The sequence below is a fragment of the Anas acuta genome, chromosome 5 (genome assembly GCF_963932015.1).
Source record: "Anas acuta chromosome 5, bAnaAcu1.1, whole genome shotgun sequence".
NCBI classification, from domain to species: domain Eukaryota; kingdom Metazoa; phylum Chordata; class Aves; order Anseriformes; family Anatidae; genus Anas; species Anas acuta.
In genome coordinates this window covers 6,789,938-6,805,443 of record NC_088983.1, presented here as the reverse complement: position 1 = coordinate 6,805,443, position 15,506 = coordinate 6,789,938, and the positions used below count along the sequence as shown (strand labels likewise).

At 46.9% G+C, this 15,506-nt stretch overlaps 1 protein-coding gene across 3 annotated transcripts in view; it reads right to left on the bottom strand.

Moving 5' to 3' along the window:
• Positions 1-15,506, bottom strand: part of SYT16 (synaptotagmin 16) — a 95,471-nt gene that overhangs the window by 55,722 nt on the left and 24,243 nt on the right. Inside the window, exons 1-3 of one of the 3 annotated variants that reach the window (XM_068682489.1) lie at positions 6,058-6,136; positions 5,702-5,951; positions 2,136-2,292 (exon numbers count right to left, since the gene is read on the bottom strand). The exons of 1 other annotated variant lie outside the window; for it this stretch is intronic. The gene's annotated coding sequence lies outside the window, so the exon portion shown is untranslated. Of the gene's footprint in view, positions 1-2,135; positions 2,293-5,701; positions 5,952-6,057; positions 6,137-15,506 lie in introns of those variants that run through there. One more of the 3 variants, XM_068682490.1, reaches the window with a different exon arrangement.

The following is a 15,506-nucleotide window of genomic DNA, read 5'->3' as shown; positions in this document are numbered from 1 at the left end:
GCCCCAGCCAGGTACCAGTACCTCCTGTCCCACAGCTGCTCCCTGCCAGACCCCAAACCACCCTTCTGACCAGCTTCCCATATGTACGTGTCCTTTCCCAGACCTGTGGCTGTGGGAACACAGGGCACAAACCATTAGCAAGAAAACATCCTACTGTGCTAAAGAGTCAGAGATGAAAGCATCTGCAATACCCAGGTAATCCCACCTCTCATTTGGGTTTCTACAAGTCCAATGCTCAGGAGCATTTCAGGCTGGGCAGGGCAGCCTGAATCCTTCTGCCTGTGCCACTGCCCACAGTGGTCACGCTCCCTACCCCCATGGAGAAGCAGACTTAAGCTCTTTTTTTCTCTATGATCTGCTCTACTAAAATGCTACAGCCACCTTTTCCCTGACATTTTTTTTCCCCAAATGAAAACTCACTATTAAGAAAAAATATTGTTCTCAAAACTGGGGCAACAACTGAGATAAACAGAGTGAAAACAGCAGCCTTCACAATGGTTGGTCTCAGTCCTTCCCCAGACCAGCAAAGAAAAATTAGAACCAGGCAGAAAATCATTTTCCTAGTCCCTGGGTACTTCTGAGATCTCCCGATCAGCACTTGGGCAAAACCGAGATCTTCAGAAAATGGTAACAGACTGAGACTGTAGGTGAGTCTTCTACTTGCTATGAGAAAACCCCAACACTCAGATATTCATTCTGTCATTTCACGGCTATCTCAATGCTCACCCTAATCTCAAATTCTGTTTGTATGCTCCAACTATTTCCCATTGTGAAAACTCCCATCAGACAACACAGCAAGAGGACTAATCTGGTGATCAAAGCTTTCATCTAAAATGCAGAAAACCAGCAAAAAACTGTAGTGAAAACTACATACACAATTTGGACTGGATCAAGTGGGAGAAGGAAACTAGTCCCTAAAAGCTAACCTCCTGCTGCCCAGAGCTCTCATGTTAGAGATGAGACCTGGATTCAAATGCAAGTGGGTACCAAACAGGACAGACTTCAACAGGCAGCTTCCGTGTGTTCTTTGACTCTTGCCACCAGAAAAACTACTGCTGTGGCAAGGGACAGCTGCTTTCTCCTGCTGTCACCATGCTTTGCTCAGAGAGGAATACCATCCTGAGCAAGGACACAACTTGCATTTAGGAAAGGTTTTTCAAGATGGTTGTGTGTTTTTTGTTTGGTTGTTTGTTGTTGTTGTTTTAATAGAAAAATCATACGTTTTAACCAAATTGAAATGTCTGACAAGAGTATGTTTTCTCAGACATTCCCAACTGACTTACTGTGGTAGGTTTGTCTTTGATGGTGTCCCAGGCTTGATTTCAGTCACAGTACAACACAGAGTTCATAATCGGATACATTTTGTCATAGCTGACACCGCCACTGCCTTCCTGGTAGAAAGGGAAGGCTCGGGCTGTCAGTCTGCCACCTTTCTTGAATGCTTAAGTCACGCTTCCTTTTTTTCCTTTTTCCTTTTCCTTTAAAGACAACTTCTTTGTTGCCATGGTATCACTAATGCAGTATTTTGAGACAGGGAAAGAAGATAACCATGCATCATCACAGTGACACATCTATCAACTGCCATCCTCTCAAAAAAGGGTAAATAAATAAGGACGCCAATGTAGACTTTTAAAGGCTCCTCTCTACCCTTTTTAATTTCTCCCTTTCATACACAAATTGTAGTCTCCAAAGGCCATGCCTTGGCTTTATGACAGAGAAGGTCAGGATTTGTCTCTCAGCAAGCAGCGTTTAGGTTTATTTTTTGATTCCTTCTCTACTCCCCATGCTACATGACACCGGCTGAGGGGCACGGACACAAGAGAACCAGAGCACTGGCACATCCACAAAATGCCAGCCTGTTTCCCTGTGTTAGACCACACAGTGAGCATGTTTTGTGGTGTTTCCCACATACCACCTTCAACTCACCAGTGGTCCTGTTAACACTGTAGCATATCCTTCCTATCAACTCCAGAATTACTTTGAAAGGACCTTGATTAACCTAGCACATCAAGGGCTTGCACTCAGCACGATGGCATTCCCCTCCTTGACATTGCATCAGGTTCCTTCCAACGTTTCAGAGAAAGCTCTGCACAGCACTGCCCAACCCTTCTATCTCATCAAAATCAGGAAGATACCTGTGACCCAGTGCTCTCCCTGACTTTGAGTCCAGATCAATGAACCAGCAGCAGACCAGAGTGACACTGAGCATACCAGCTCCCCACGCACACTTCAGCTGCACCATCACAGCGGTGTTCACAGTGGTGGCACGCTGAGCACTTCAGCTCCCAGGTCCTGCAAAATAAGAAATAATGTAATGAAATGAAAACCTATACAAGCTCGATTCATCAAGGCTTCTGCAACAGCGGAGGGAATGGAGAACAGCAAGCAAAGCACTGATGGGAAGTCAAACTGGAAGGATCCTGGTCAAGAATTCATCAATAAGCAGAGTCCTCTTGCAAATGAAAAGAATATTTTACATTTGGGAGAGAGACGGACAGGGAGCAGAGGGAGGAGAAAGGAGGATCTCAGCTAATGCTTCTCTGTTATTTGAGGAGAAAAAGAATAAGTTGTCTCCACTCAGAACTGAAGTGCTCTTACCTCTTCAAAGAGGAATCTAATTGGGATCTTTATGCTGTCATGTACTTGTTTTTCTCATCCACAAAACCTTGTTCTTAGTTCCACCGATGTGACCCAAGGCAGAATGACTCACCACAGCAAAAGGCCGGACAGCAGCTTTTTTTTTTTTTTTCCAAAGACCTAAATAAACCCCTCTCCATCAATTGACCAAGGACGATGCAGCAGTAAACCTCTCGCTGAAGGCTGCGCGTTGCCTTGGCAACCTGTCTGATCTCCATTGCTCCAGGGACTGGAAATGTGCTGCCAACAGGAGATTTCAGCTAATCAAACCAAATCTCCTAATACTTAGACCTTTTCCCATCTGCGGAGCGCAGGCCATGTGCCCATGGGAAGCAGGGCACCCTGGCTCCTCCTTGCCCCATTGTTTTTTGGCTCCTGGTAGGCCATGGACACCTCCTGACAGCTATGGAAGGGGATGAAGGGGGGTAGGAGGCCACGATGTGCTGGGTATCTCTGTGTATACCTGGAGAGCCTCTTGGGAGGCTGAGGAGAGGGGCAGGCAGCGAAGAGACCACCTGGACCGTGAAAAGGACCTGATAATATCCATGCTTTCTCCACGCCTCAGCCCCCTCTTGAAAGAAACGCCATTTTTGAGAACTGGGAACAAGCCTGGTGCCACCTGTTACAAGTGTGGCCTTCTCAATCCACCTCGTCCCTTTTTCAGCCCCCATTAAACACATCCAGGCAACAGCAGCCGTGGCAACCTGCTGACCTGAGAGAAAAATTGGGACAGCCACGTACCGCCGGCTCCTGACCTTCCTAGCCCGGGCAGTGCTGTCAAACCACAGTGCTAAACAGCTGCTTTATTACAAAACTCCTAATTGGAAATGCTAAAGGGGCAGCTTCAGTGGCTAATTTTGCCTTGAAAGCACAACCAGTAATTGATTTTTATAAAACTAAAACAAGGCCTTTCTCTCTGCCATTCCACCAAACGCTCCTGCCCCACGCATTTAAGGCCAGCCACAAAGGCAGCCGATTAGCCTGGCATTTAGGCAAACCAACATGAAAAGAGGCCAAAATGGCAGACGGGAGGGAAATTTCTCACAGAAGAAACTGTGCCTCAGAAAGAAAGAATACTTGGCGGTGAAGAGATTCGTGTCAGTGAAAAGCCCCCAGTTACCATCTAACAGCCCGCAGCCCTCCATCGCCTAGCACGGTGCTGACCGTGACCTTTCCACACAATTACTGAAGGAAATTGGGGCTTTGAACAGCACGGCCACCCCCAGCATTCAGGCTCTCCTTCCCCTGCTGGGCCATTCTGTATTGTACCACAGAAGACATTAACCCACCACTCTCTGAACCTGAAAGCCACAGGCCATAGACTGGGTTTTGTGGGGACATTTAGGTATGTTTTTGGCCCGGTATAGAGGCTGTCTTCCCAGGAGAGGCTGCCTCTGCACAGCTCGCTGGGTCCTGGGCTAGCTGCTGAGGAATGGGATGGATGAATTGTTGGTATTTAAGAGGGAGCCCTGAAGTGGAAGAAGGCTGCTCATAAAGCAGGGTGTGGTTTCCAAGAAAGATCATATTATGGAGGATTTCTAGGCCTCTAGTATCGACCAAGTGACCTACGCCCTGAGAAAATATGTCCTAACAATAACAAAAGCCATTAACACAAATGCTCGGGGAAAAATGCCAGTGGTTTCCAGATTCATGTATTTAATAGAGTGAAGAGCTTAGCGAGTACCGCCACCTTTCACAGCGTCACTGTGAAATTTTCTCTACACACTTTAGCGTAACAAACCAATTAACTTGTTACTAGGGCTGCAAGGAGAAGGGCATGAACTGAAGTCATCATTCCGCTAACCAAGGGCTCCGTGACAAGGGAGAGGAAATCAGGTCCCACAGGCATAAGGAAGCATGAACCAGAGCTGGTTTTAACAGTCAGGATAAGAGCTGGGTCCCTACACGTGCCTTCCCCCCTTATTCTTCCCTGTACCATGCCTTCTGTCCATTCTAGGCACTCCTTGGACCAGATTAATCTCACTCAGCCAAACTGCATCAGGGATGGACCCTGGGACTTATGCCCAAAATATCTGTCCCTGCCATGGCAGACAGCCATGGAAATCAAAAGCAGGCTTCTCACTGACCTAATGGGGACCAAGACTGATCTCAGAGAAAACAAATGCTGATGATGCCAGACATCCTCCGTAATTCCTTTGAAAAACCAACTCACAGAGCAGGACCCCAGCGCTGTGAAAGCTGCGAGAATGGACCCCTCAAGATGAAGGTGACCACAGCTCTGCCTCAGAGGCAATAACAAGTTTCAAAGCATCTGTTCAAAGTTTCTTTCAAGCAAAATCAGTGACGTTGGACTAGTCTCAAGGCCAGAATGGAGAGCCACAGGAAGAGTGAGAAGGGGGTGGCAGATAGAGGTGAGCGTCAGACAAAACAAACGTGATGGAGACAGACTGAAAGAGATTCTGCATATTTCAAGGGGTTTTGCAGTTCCGATGCTCCAGTCCAGCCCATGTGAACTCCTGCACACGTTCTACAAAACACTGGACACAGAGGACCACAAGAATGAAGCACATCATTCCTTAGATGTGTTCAGACACATGCAGCCAAGCTATGGAGCCTGCTCGCTATTTTATTTGGATCTCTTCAGCTATTTTCTCCCACAAGCACCAAGCTACACTTAGGCCCTTTTCCTAACCTACCTCAGTCACAAGTACCTATGAGGATCCACGGCTTCCCCTGCACAGGGATCAGGTGCACCCTCTGCTTAACAGGAATGCAAGTTCTCTGCACTTGTGTTACTCATTCTGGGGCTGTAATTATGGTCTTAGCACTGCTCTCCAGCAAAACCTGAAGTGACAGCAGGAAACGGCACAATGTCAAAGCAGAAAATGGAAGAAAAGACTTAACTCCTATTTCATTATTTGCAATTTCCAACATCTTTGTATTACCACTTCAAGAAAACCAAAAAAGCATGCAAATCCACAGTAACGAGTGCTGCTAACACAAGATTTGCTTTTAAAACCATAATTGTCACAGACGTAACAAAATAGGAAAGTTATCCTCCCACAGAGAAATAGCCACAAATCGCTGAAAACACTAGACTTACCTAATTGTTGTTACATAAAGCAGCAAAACAAGTCAAACCAGCAACGAAATCCCCCCAGAAACACTCTTCTCACAAATAATACGTTTCACAGCTTTCTTTCCGCGGCAGGTTGCTAAATCCTCAGGACCTGTGGTGTACGCACATGCTGGGCAAAGCTGCAGAGCCCCAAGTTTCAGGAACAGGAGTTGTGCTCTTGCTCTTTCTCTGCGTGTACTTGTTGACTTAAAGTCCCAAGGAACGAGGAAGGCTGCTGGTTGGTAAACACGTGACAGCCACCAAAGGAATGTTAGCCAGAGAAACGAGATAAAGCAGCTTAAGCCACTTCGATGGGCTTTGTTTAGAAACTACCACCTTACCTGTAGCTTTCCTGGCCACTCTGCAACTTCTGAGTGCTAGGTCTTTATTTGAACAATTATCTTGCTGACAAATTTGCCTAAAACAGAGCAAATTGCCTCTCGGTTATCACAAAATTGCAAGTAATTGTTCCCTCCTGTACAGAGATATAATTTATTGTGCTGCTTAAATTCACGCTGTGGCCATAAATATTTTGGGTCTACTTTAGAAATGCAGCCTTTCCATCCTGGAATCCCACAGATTTGCTGGGAAGAGCAAAGTGAGGATCAGAGCTGGCATTCAGTTGAAAATGAAATGTTTTATCCCCATGGCACAGCCCACCCCTTGCCTTTGCCAGGCCTCATCCAGTCCTTGCTCCCCAGCCAGCTCTGCCCAAGGAAGCTGGAAGAGCAAAGCAGCACCAGCCGCTCTGACCCTGCTGATGGGGTTTGGGTACCCACAGGTAAAAGCTGTTCTTAGAGCAAAAAGTGAGAGACTGCATTGCTGTGTGCGCAGCACAGCACTGAACCTAACGCAAAGCAGGTCACATACCTACTACACACCTGTGACTAGTGGGGATTTCATCTTGGAGACTGCCTCTTATAAAGTATTGCCTCACTGAATGGGAAAAAAAAAAAAGAAGAGAGAGAATGGACTTCACCTTCTGATTTGCTTGGGTTTTGGTTTTAGACCTTAATGCATATTTTAAGGAAAGCTCTGTGATGCTTGCTGTGAGATCACATCCAGTTCTCGCTATCCACACAACTGCTGCTTTGAACGTGGATTCGGGATGTAGATCTGATCCCCAGTAGAAGGGTTAGCTTTCCCCACTGTTCAGGTCAAATCCATCCCCACTGCCTCTTCTCCCTGCAGAGAAGCTGAAGATCTTCCCGGCAACTTATTAATTACTGCACAATTCTGGTTTCCATAATATCCCATCCTCCTTGCAAACAGCATGGCAAAGCTGTAGAATAAAATCACATCAGCTGAACCCAGCTACTCCCAATGGTCAAAGCAGAAGGGTTCACGGGGAAGGCAGACCAAAAACATGGGGAAGGAAGGGAGTACACCCCCAGGAGCTTGCAGACCTGGCCTCTTATCACCAAAACCAGCTTCTGGCCCTGCTGCCTGTAGCAATTTTTAAGTTGGCTCTAATCAGCTATCAGCAATGTCTTGCCTCTCTAAAGCAAACTGCTCCCTGAGGCAATTTTTCACTCACCCCCACCAAAAAAGAAAAGAAAAAAAAAAAAAGGGCATTCTGATAAAATTGTTTTTAAAAGTTGCTGCCTGGCAGATCCCTGAAGAATAGTCCAGCCTGGGAGCTTCAAAATAAAAGCTACTTAGAAAGAGCTGAAGAAGGAGGGAAAAAAAAAAAAATCCTCTCTGAGCAGATGCCAAGCCCCTTGGCTTACCCGAGCCTTGCCACCCTGGGTGTCCCATGCACTGGGCAGGCGATGCACTGTCTGGTTCCCCGGGCTGGGTGATACCTGCAACTTTCACTGTGGCCCTTACCATTTTTTTCCTGCAGTAATAAACGTATCGATCCACTTTTATTTAATTTTCTCCAGAATTCATCAGGACTGTCATATTTCTGAAAGAAAACGGGAGACAATTTAAGTCTCCCAACTCGCATGCACTCAGCTGCTTTCTTTGCTCTCTGGCATTAACCTCTCACTCTAAACTTTATTCTTGAATATATCATTTGTTATGTTGCAATGAAAAAAGTACTATAGGAACATTGCTACAATAACACTAGGAGAATAAAGCTCCTATCCTTGTCTACTTGACACTTCTCTTTTTTCTACCACTTTCCCCCCCCTCCCCAAACTGTTGCTAGAAGAGCTGTGGCAGAGCTGGCAGGAATTCAAGCACCCTTTCAAACAGACACAGTTTTTATTATTATTTGTCAGCCACCAGCTAAACTGCAAAAATATTCCTTTTATACCCTGCTAAATGTCAAGCTGTTATTTTAAAGGCCCGGACAATGCGTCTCACACGAACCTTTACACTGCTGTTTCCAAGGCCAAGCATCCCCTCGCCGGGGAGAAGGTGCCAGAGAGGGATTTGTAAAAGCTGGGAGGAGGAGGAAGCTGTGGGGTCCCAGAGAGCTGTCAGGAGGCCTTCTTGAAGCCACAACCCCGCTGCAGCCCCATCCCCAAACCTCCCCACGTGCCGCTGGCTGTGTTTCAGCCCGTGCTGATGCTCTCCTCCCAGGATGTTTTGATGTTGCCATAATTTCTGAATACAACTCATCACTAATGCCTGTCCTTTTCAACCTACTTTAAGTGCCCACAACTTGCTTTTAAAGAGTTCCCCAGAGTCTCTACCCATACTTAACATAGCACGGCACCGTCGTTTTAGTCCTGTTGTGACCAAGAGTCACTGAACACAGCATTTGCCAGAGGTAAACTCACCTGAACAAAACCATTCATGTGCAGAGGAAGCAGGATCGCAGTATTACCTGCATGCAAGCAGCAGCAGCTCGCACGGTCACTCTGAGGAAGGTTTAGTGTAAAAAAGTTTAGTGTAAGGTTTGCAAAAACAAACGGGCTTCCTGGTTCTTATGCTCAAAATAAAACTATGCTTCCCCCTCTGCCCCAAGCCTTATTTGAATGAAATATGAGACAAAAAGGGAGAATTGTGTAAAACAGCCAGGCCTCTGAGTGCGTGTCAAGAGATGGGGAGTCAGCAAGCCCCCAGAATGGAAACCCTTATGAAAAGGGCAGCAGGTCAGTGCACTTCTCAGCTCTCTTAGCGAGGTGTGTGTATGGGATTGAAGAACCCCAGGCACATCTTAGTGCCCGCTGTCTGCCTGGTACCTCCCTCCCCTGGGCTAGCAGAGCACGGGAGCTGCCTACACCACAAGGAAGGTGCCTGTACTAGATGAGTGTGAACTCAGAAATATTTACACAACACATTTCTGCCCAAGCCATGTTCACCTGCTGCTCGCTAGCAGGTGTAGATGACAAGGTTCCCAACTCGGGAGCAGGAGCTGCCCTGGCAGACCCAGCGTACAAATTACAGACATGCCTGGACTCCACTGCTTTTCCCCAGCAAATTGCTACAAACGGCCTTGTTTTTCCTGAAACCACACTTGAAAACTACCTGAAATGCGATCCGAAGTCATTAACCACAAACAAAAAGATTAGTTTCACCTATACACGGAAATATCAACAAAGTCAAAGTGTCTCATGAACCTGCAGAAGAGAAACCTGACCTGGTTTGCAGAAGCATGCAAAGAAATTGTGTCTGTTTAGATTATTAAGTCAGCAGTAATTTGATGAAACAGTTTCCCCGTGGCTGTTCCAGCATGTGCTCTTTGATGGCTGGGCTCGCTACAATCCCGAGTACCTGCACGCCTCACACTGTTCTCAGATCCAAGCCTGACTTCTGCCCTGAGCTTGGACTGGGGGGGTCACGTATTCCACTGAAATCCCTCCCACTACTTCAATGGGTTTTGAAGGGAATCTGAGCAGTCCAGCTCACAGATTCTTTGCAGAATTTTGGGGCAGAACCAAGGGGCTCTGCTCTTCCTTGCACATTTTTTATTCTGCCAGTGAAGGTGGGAAGAAGGAAAGCAGCGCTCAGTCCAGCAGGACACCCAGCAAAGAAGCTGGTGGGCAAATCCACCCCTAAAAACAAAACCAGCAGCCAGGCCGTCCAGAACTCCACAAGAGGTGGATTTCCAAAGGAAGTCTGTTGTGTATGTGCGGATAGAAGAAAGATCAAATCCATTTAGAGACCTGAAAATCAATGGTAAAGACTTTCTTTTTCTAATTAGAGGTGGGTGGTTTATTTAATAACATCTGAGCATGAGAAGAAGGATAAACATTGAAAGACAGTGGTGCTAGAAATACAACCCAAAGCCTGACAATTACGGATAAGATGAATGGAGGCTGGAATTCCCCAGAAAAATGGCAGATTTTCCATCAGAAATTAAGAAACAGATGATCAGTATTTTTCAGCTTGCAGCTGAGCCCACAACACACCTTGAAAGAGCAGCCTAATTAGAGAGCTTGGGGGTTACATGAATCCTGTTTGCAAGCAAGTGAATGGAAAAGAGAAGAGGTAAATCTCCAAAACTGCCCGCAGAGAGCTGCAGACAAACGTGCTGTGCAGGGAGGGAACCAAAACAAGAACACAAACACCAAGCAGCACGTGGGCTCCTACCAAAGCAAGGCAGCAGGGCAGGGGAGGCAAAGAGACCCAGAACAGAGGCAACACCAAGCAGCCTACCAAGGGAAGGGATACGAGAGGCAGAGAGGAAGATAGCTGCCCTATCAGCAGTCTTGGCAGGACTGGAAGAGACAGGACCAACCAGCTCAGGATGGGGGAAAAAAGCAAACAGTAACACGTGCACTGACTGAGAACGCTGCTGAAGAAGAGGAAGATGCATGCAGAGTGGCTTTAACTAATTCAAACACTTGCCATGTACAAACACTGCAATCTAATCCCGGTGACACTGATAAGCAGCAATATCAGGCTGAAGGAAAGGAACCAGCTGCTCGCGATGCACACTAAAACCATTTAGAGATGCGTAAGCAAACGCAGGCAGCCAGTAAGGAGCCCGAAGCACCAGGAATGTTATCACAGAACCTTCACAGTACCTGACACGCACAAGGTCTGTCATCTGCCTGTGCTCAGTGTATGTGAATGACAGCCAGGGCCCTGCTGGGAGTGCACCACGGCACACAGGAGAAGGGAGGACACCAGGGCCATGCGGCCAACCCAGCCCTGCTCCGAAACAAAGATTTGTCTGAATGCAGAGCAGGGAAAAAACAAACCTTTCTGCAACGGCTGTGTGTGGTCCTCGAAAGTCTCAGCTTTTGAGAAACTCGAAAGCAAGGAGGAAATACCCAGGCCCCAGCACACACAGGGAATCCCACACTGTAAACAGATCAGCCGTGCTTCCAGATGCAACTGCACGTGGATGTCATATGGTTACCTACCAGCAACGAAAAGAAAATGAGTGAAAAGACCATCAGCAGGCTAACAGTGCAGGGGGCACTCCCCTACCAGTAATGACACAGCTGCCAGGGTAGCCCAGCCCAGGATTTGACTGGAAGGCAAAAAAAAAAAAAAAAAAAGAATGTATTTTCAGTGACAAGCGGGCTGGTTTAGGACATAGAAATAACAGGAAGGACACAAAAGTCATTAAGAGAAACTTAATGGGTTGGTCAGAGGAAAGTAGTGTTACATTAAGAGAACCCCTTCACAATTGCCCACAACAATTTAGTTTATTTAATTAATTGTATTTACTCTGGTAAATCTGGGATTTCAACATTTGTTGCCAGGAAGGGAACACGTGATTTTCAGGAACATCACAGCAAAGCTCAGCACCAACTTACCCCTTTCTGCAGAAAAAAAAAAAAAAAAAAATCAGAATAGGGCATGGAGGACCAGCTGGGAGCTCATACATAGACCTGGATGGAAAAAAACAAAATCATCCTTCTCATCATTCATGACAAGGATGTCAAGCGGCTTGCTCCCCTCCAGACAACACCGTGGGGCCCCTCGGGATGGTGCCACAGCTGCCAAGCAGATCCCTTCGCTGCCCTTTGCTTCAGCCCTGGCACAGGCTGCACCAGCATAAATCAGTCTGCCTGGGGGGGAAGGCTAAGTGTTTCTAGACTTCATTCTGCTTTCTTTAATTTTTACCTTATTTCATGGTGCATCTTCAATCTAAAACTCTTAATACGTTGAAAAATAAATAAATAAATAAGAGTGATTATTAACTACCAAAGCTTAGTAAATAAGAACCTTAGCTTAGAAGTCAAGCTCTAGATTTCAGCAGTGCCAAACTTTAACTTAGGCAAGTATCTAGATGAAAATTAAGACCTTTGAGTAAAACTACCTTTAAACGTTAAAGAGTAATTTTAGACTCTAGTGCTCAGATACTCAGGTTTTGGGTATTTACTCTTAGGAAGAGGTAAAACTGCTGAGTGTGATCCCTTAAAGAGTCTACAGAAGTTAGTTTTTATACCCACGTAAGTTAGCATAGTGAAGTAACCCTCACTACATTTCAGAGCTTACAATAATTAAATAATTAAAGTTTACAGTAAATCCACAGAATTCAATAGAATTAGCTGGCTATAAATCCTGAAGCATAAAACAGGTTTGTGGAGGTAGCAGGCAAGCGATTCTCAGCCTTCCTGCAAGGTGCCAGCCATTGAGAGAGCTGATTAGTCAATCTTTGATTAATTGCCTGCTGTGTAAGAGCCAGGGTCAATCTACTCAATTAGGTGAAGGTCTGGTGGAGATCAGAGATGTAAATCAAAACCTGCTGCAAAAGCTCCAGCACAAGATGAGAACATAGCAGCAGCCCTCCTGCCCTGCAAGGCGCAGCAGCCTGCTCTCCATCCGCTGCCCTCGGTGGATGCTGTAGGAAAGAGCACAAGCAGGACACCCACGTGTGCCCTCGTCTCCTGAGTAACATTCCCACCTCCAGCCACGATCATTTCCGAGGAGATCTTGAGTCTGACATGGTTTGTCTTCTCCAGCTTCTCATTGAACCCACAGAAATCTTTTGCACCCTTCGGTGGAGATCTCTGCAGGCTGCCTACCCGCTGCCACCTCCTGCTGCTCCTCCTGAGCCTGCTCCTGCTCCCTTTGATGCCCCCCCAGGTTTTGTGAGGCTGTGAACTGCCCAATTCCTCCGGTGCAGGTCTGCAGACCTCAAATCCCCCAAATTCAACCTCTTTTCCTGCTTTATGAGTCTGCCAACCAGTCCTGCCCAGTACCAGGACTTCCACACCTCTGTCCCAGCCACCTGTCCTGGACTTCTTCCACCTCAGCTGCTTGCTTTGGGGAATGTGCACAGTACTCATGGCTAACACCAGGCTTACACAGTGGTGTAAGTGGCAGTTGGCTTCCAAGTGGATTTCAGCCGTGATATTCAACCTCCCTAATACTTGGAAAAACATTTATATGGAAACCAACAAATAACTTCAATACCTTGCAGATAAGAGGTGTGGAAAGAAAGGGCAGCTTACGCTGTCACAGCCCAGTCCCACGCGGGGTTGGCTCTGAAATCCGGGGTGCCAGCAGCTCCTGACCTTCAAGGCTGACAAAAGCCATCGGGAAACCGCAGATCCCCAGATTTGTGGAGCAGTGAGGCATCAGCAAGCGAGGCCAGTGGGGAAGTGGTGTGATGTGATAAAAAAAAAAAAAAGCAGAGATTATGATTAGTAAAACCAAACGGACCGTGACACTGTCCGCTGGGCTAAGGGAGGTTGGGTGTGCGGACAGAAAGCAGAAGTGATCTGAAACCACAGTTATCCCACACGGACGGGGGAATATCTTGACAGGGCGATGAAAAGGCTGCCTGCTTACACGTCACAAATAAGTAGTGAAAAGCCTGTAAGCAGCCAGTCCTCAGACACACAAGGAAGGCGATTCTTCAACAGCCCTGAAAAGAGAAGAAGCCCACAGGAATCCAACCCAATCTGAAAAAGGGGAGCTATATGAAAATCCTCATAGCTGAAAAGGTGGGGACGCTTTCAGGAGAGCATGTAGAGGTACTAGAAAAAAGCATCAGGCTACCTGTATCACCAATTCAAAGCACTCTGAAAGGACAAGAAGAAAATCAATTTGTTGTTTGGGGTTACACAGCAGATTGAGATGGCTTCTGGCGGTAAAGAAGAAAGTGGAAAAAAAAAAAATCCTTCAAAATCTGAGCGTCGTGTTCAAAGGAGGAAGGAAAAAAAAAAAAAAAAAAGACCATGAACTTCTGGCAAGTTAAATGTAGGATCATAAGAGGGCAGACCAAGAAACAACTGTGGTAAGCAACTTCCTAACGGCATAAAATTTTAATTACAATTCTTTTTCAAGTGTTGCAGAAATAGGACACCTTCCAGAGAGCTGGCAGGGTCAAAGATGATGAAGGTGCACAAGAAACAACCACGATGATAGGCCTACCACAAGAGAGCTGAATTTTGCATCGGTGCTACTTGCAGAGAAGCTGGAGGACCCAATTCAACTGGTTTTGCTCAGAAAAGGGGATGTCGGCGACTCTCCAAACAGTTCTTTGGAAATAAGATCAGTGTTGAGCAAAGAGGCAAATAAAGAGGTAAGAAAATAGGAACTCCCTGCTGCAGGGAAGCATAAATGGGTTCAAAAAGCAAATGGATAAACAGAGCATGGGTTCATCGGGGGATACCAACCACAGATGTGGGACTGAAAGCCCTGGGTTAAGGTGCTGGCTTCCAGAAGCTGGGAATTCATCACCCAAATCTGTTTTTTAACCTCCCTTAACCTGCTCCCCAGGTACCTGCTACCAGGCAGAGCCAGGGCTCTCTGCCTTGCCACAGCACAGCCACCCTTCTGGCAGCACACCACAGTTTGCCTTTTTTTTTTTTTTTTAAACTTTTTAAAAATGTTCTCTCCTCTGCCACAGGGATCAACGCCACCTCCCCGAGGGCTACAGCGTGGCCACGCAGCTTCCCCTCCCAGCCCCAGGTGTAACCAGTGCCCGTGTGTGTAATGAGGGACACCCCAGGGATGCTGAGAGCTCCTCACGTGAGGCAGAAAACAAGAATAAGCGTTACTTTTTGGGGAAAAGAGATAGAAGATCATCTATTTATTTCTTTGAATGAAAAACACTCAACTTGGAGAGGAAACCTTCACATCCGTTAACATTCCCTCGACCTTCCTGGCAATTTTTATACAGCCAAGTAGGGGAAAAAGGAAAAAAAGAGATGGGGTGGGAGAGCAGAGGTGGAAGGAAAAACGGGGAGGGGAGGAAGCAGGAAGGGAAAAAGCAATAGAAAAGGTCCCCCCAAGCTGGGTGACAAAACGGCACAACTTCTAACTTGGAAAATGAAAATGTATTCCCCAATTTCTTCCAGCAAAATGACAGTATCTTTTTATGCACCTTTTCCTGAGATGCTGCCAAGCTCAGCTGCCAAGAAAATAAGTTTTGAATAAAATGTTTTGACCAGCTTTGCCTGAAACACTCAATTAGTGGCGACAGGAAGAGCTTGGGAGGGGAGAGGCCGGCAGCAGCAGGGCAGCAGGCAAAGCCAGCCTGCCAGGGAGACGATGCCAGCACCAGGCCACCAAGCAGCTCACACCACTGGGGTCAGGACGATGTGTCCGTCCTCTCCTTCACGCAGAGCTCATCCTCTGAAGGTCCTGTTGCTCTGCACCATGTTCCCCAGCCCAGCCGGGTGCCTCATACCCTGCAGCTCCCCGCAGCGAGGTCTGCGGCAGCTCTGGGGTGCCTGGAGCTACCAACGCCCACGGCTGGCACTGAGAATAAATCCCGAGGCTCTTCAGGAACTCATCGCCACACGGCGACAGTCACCAAGCTGGGTTAATGCAACTCCAACCACGCTTCGTGCGCTCGAGTAACTGCTCAGATAGAGCTGGTAAGCCGGGCTCCTTTCGCTGCTCGGATTCATGTTCCTCCTTCCCTTTCCTCTCCTCTCTTTTATTAATATAGCACATCTCTCCGGCGTCTCTTTAACTTAAT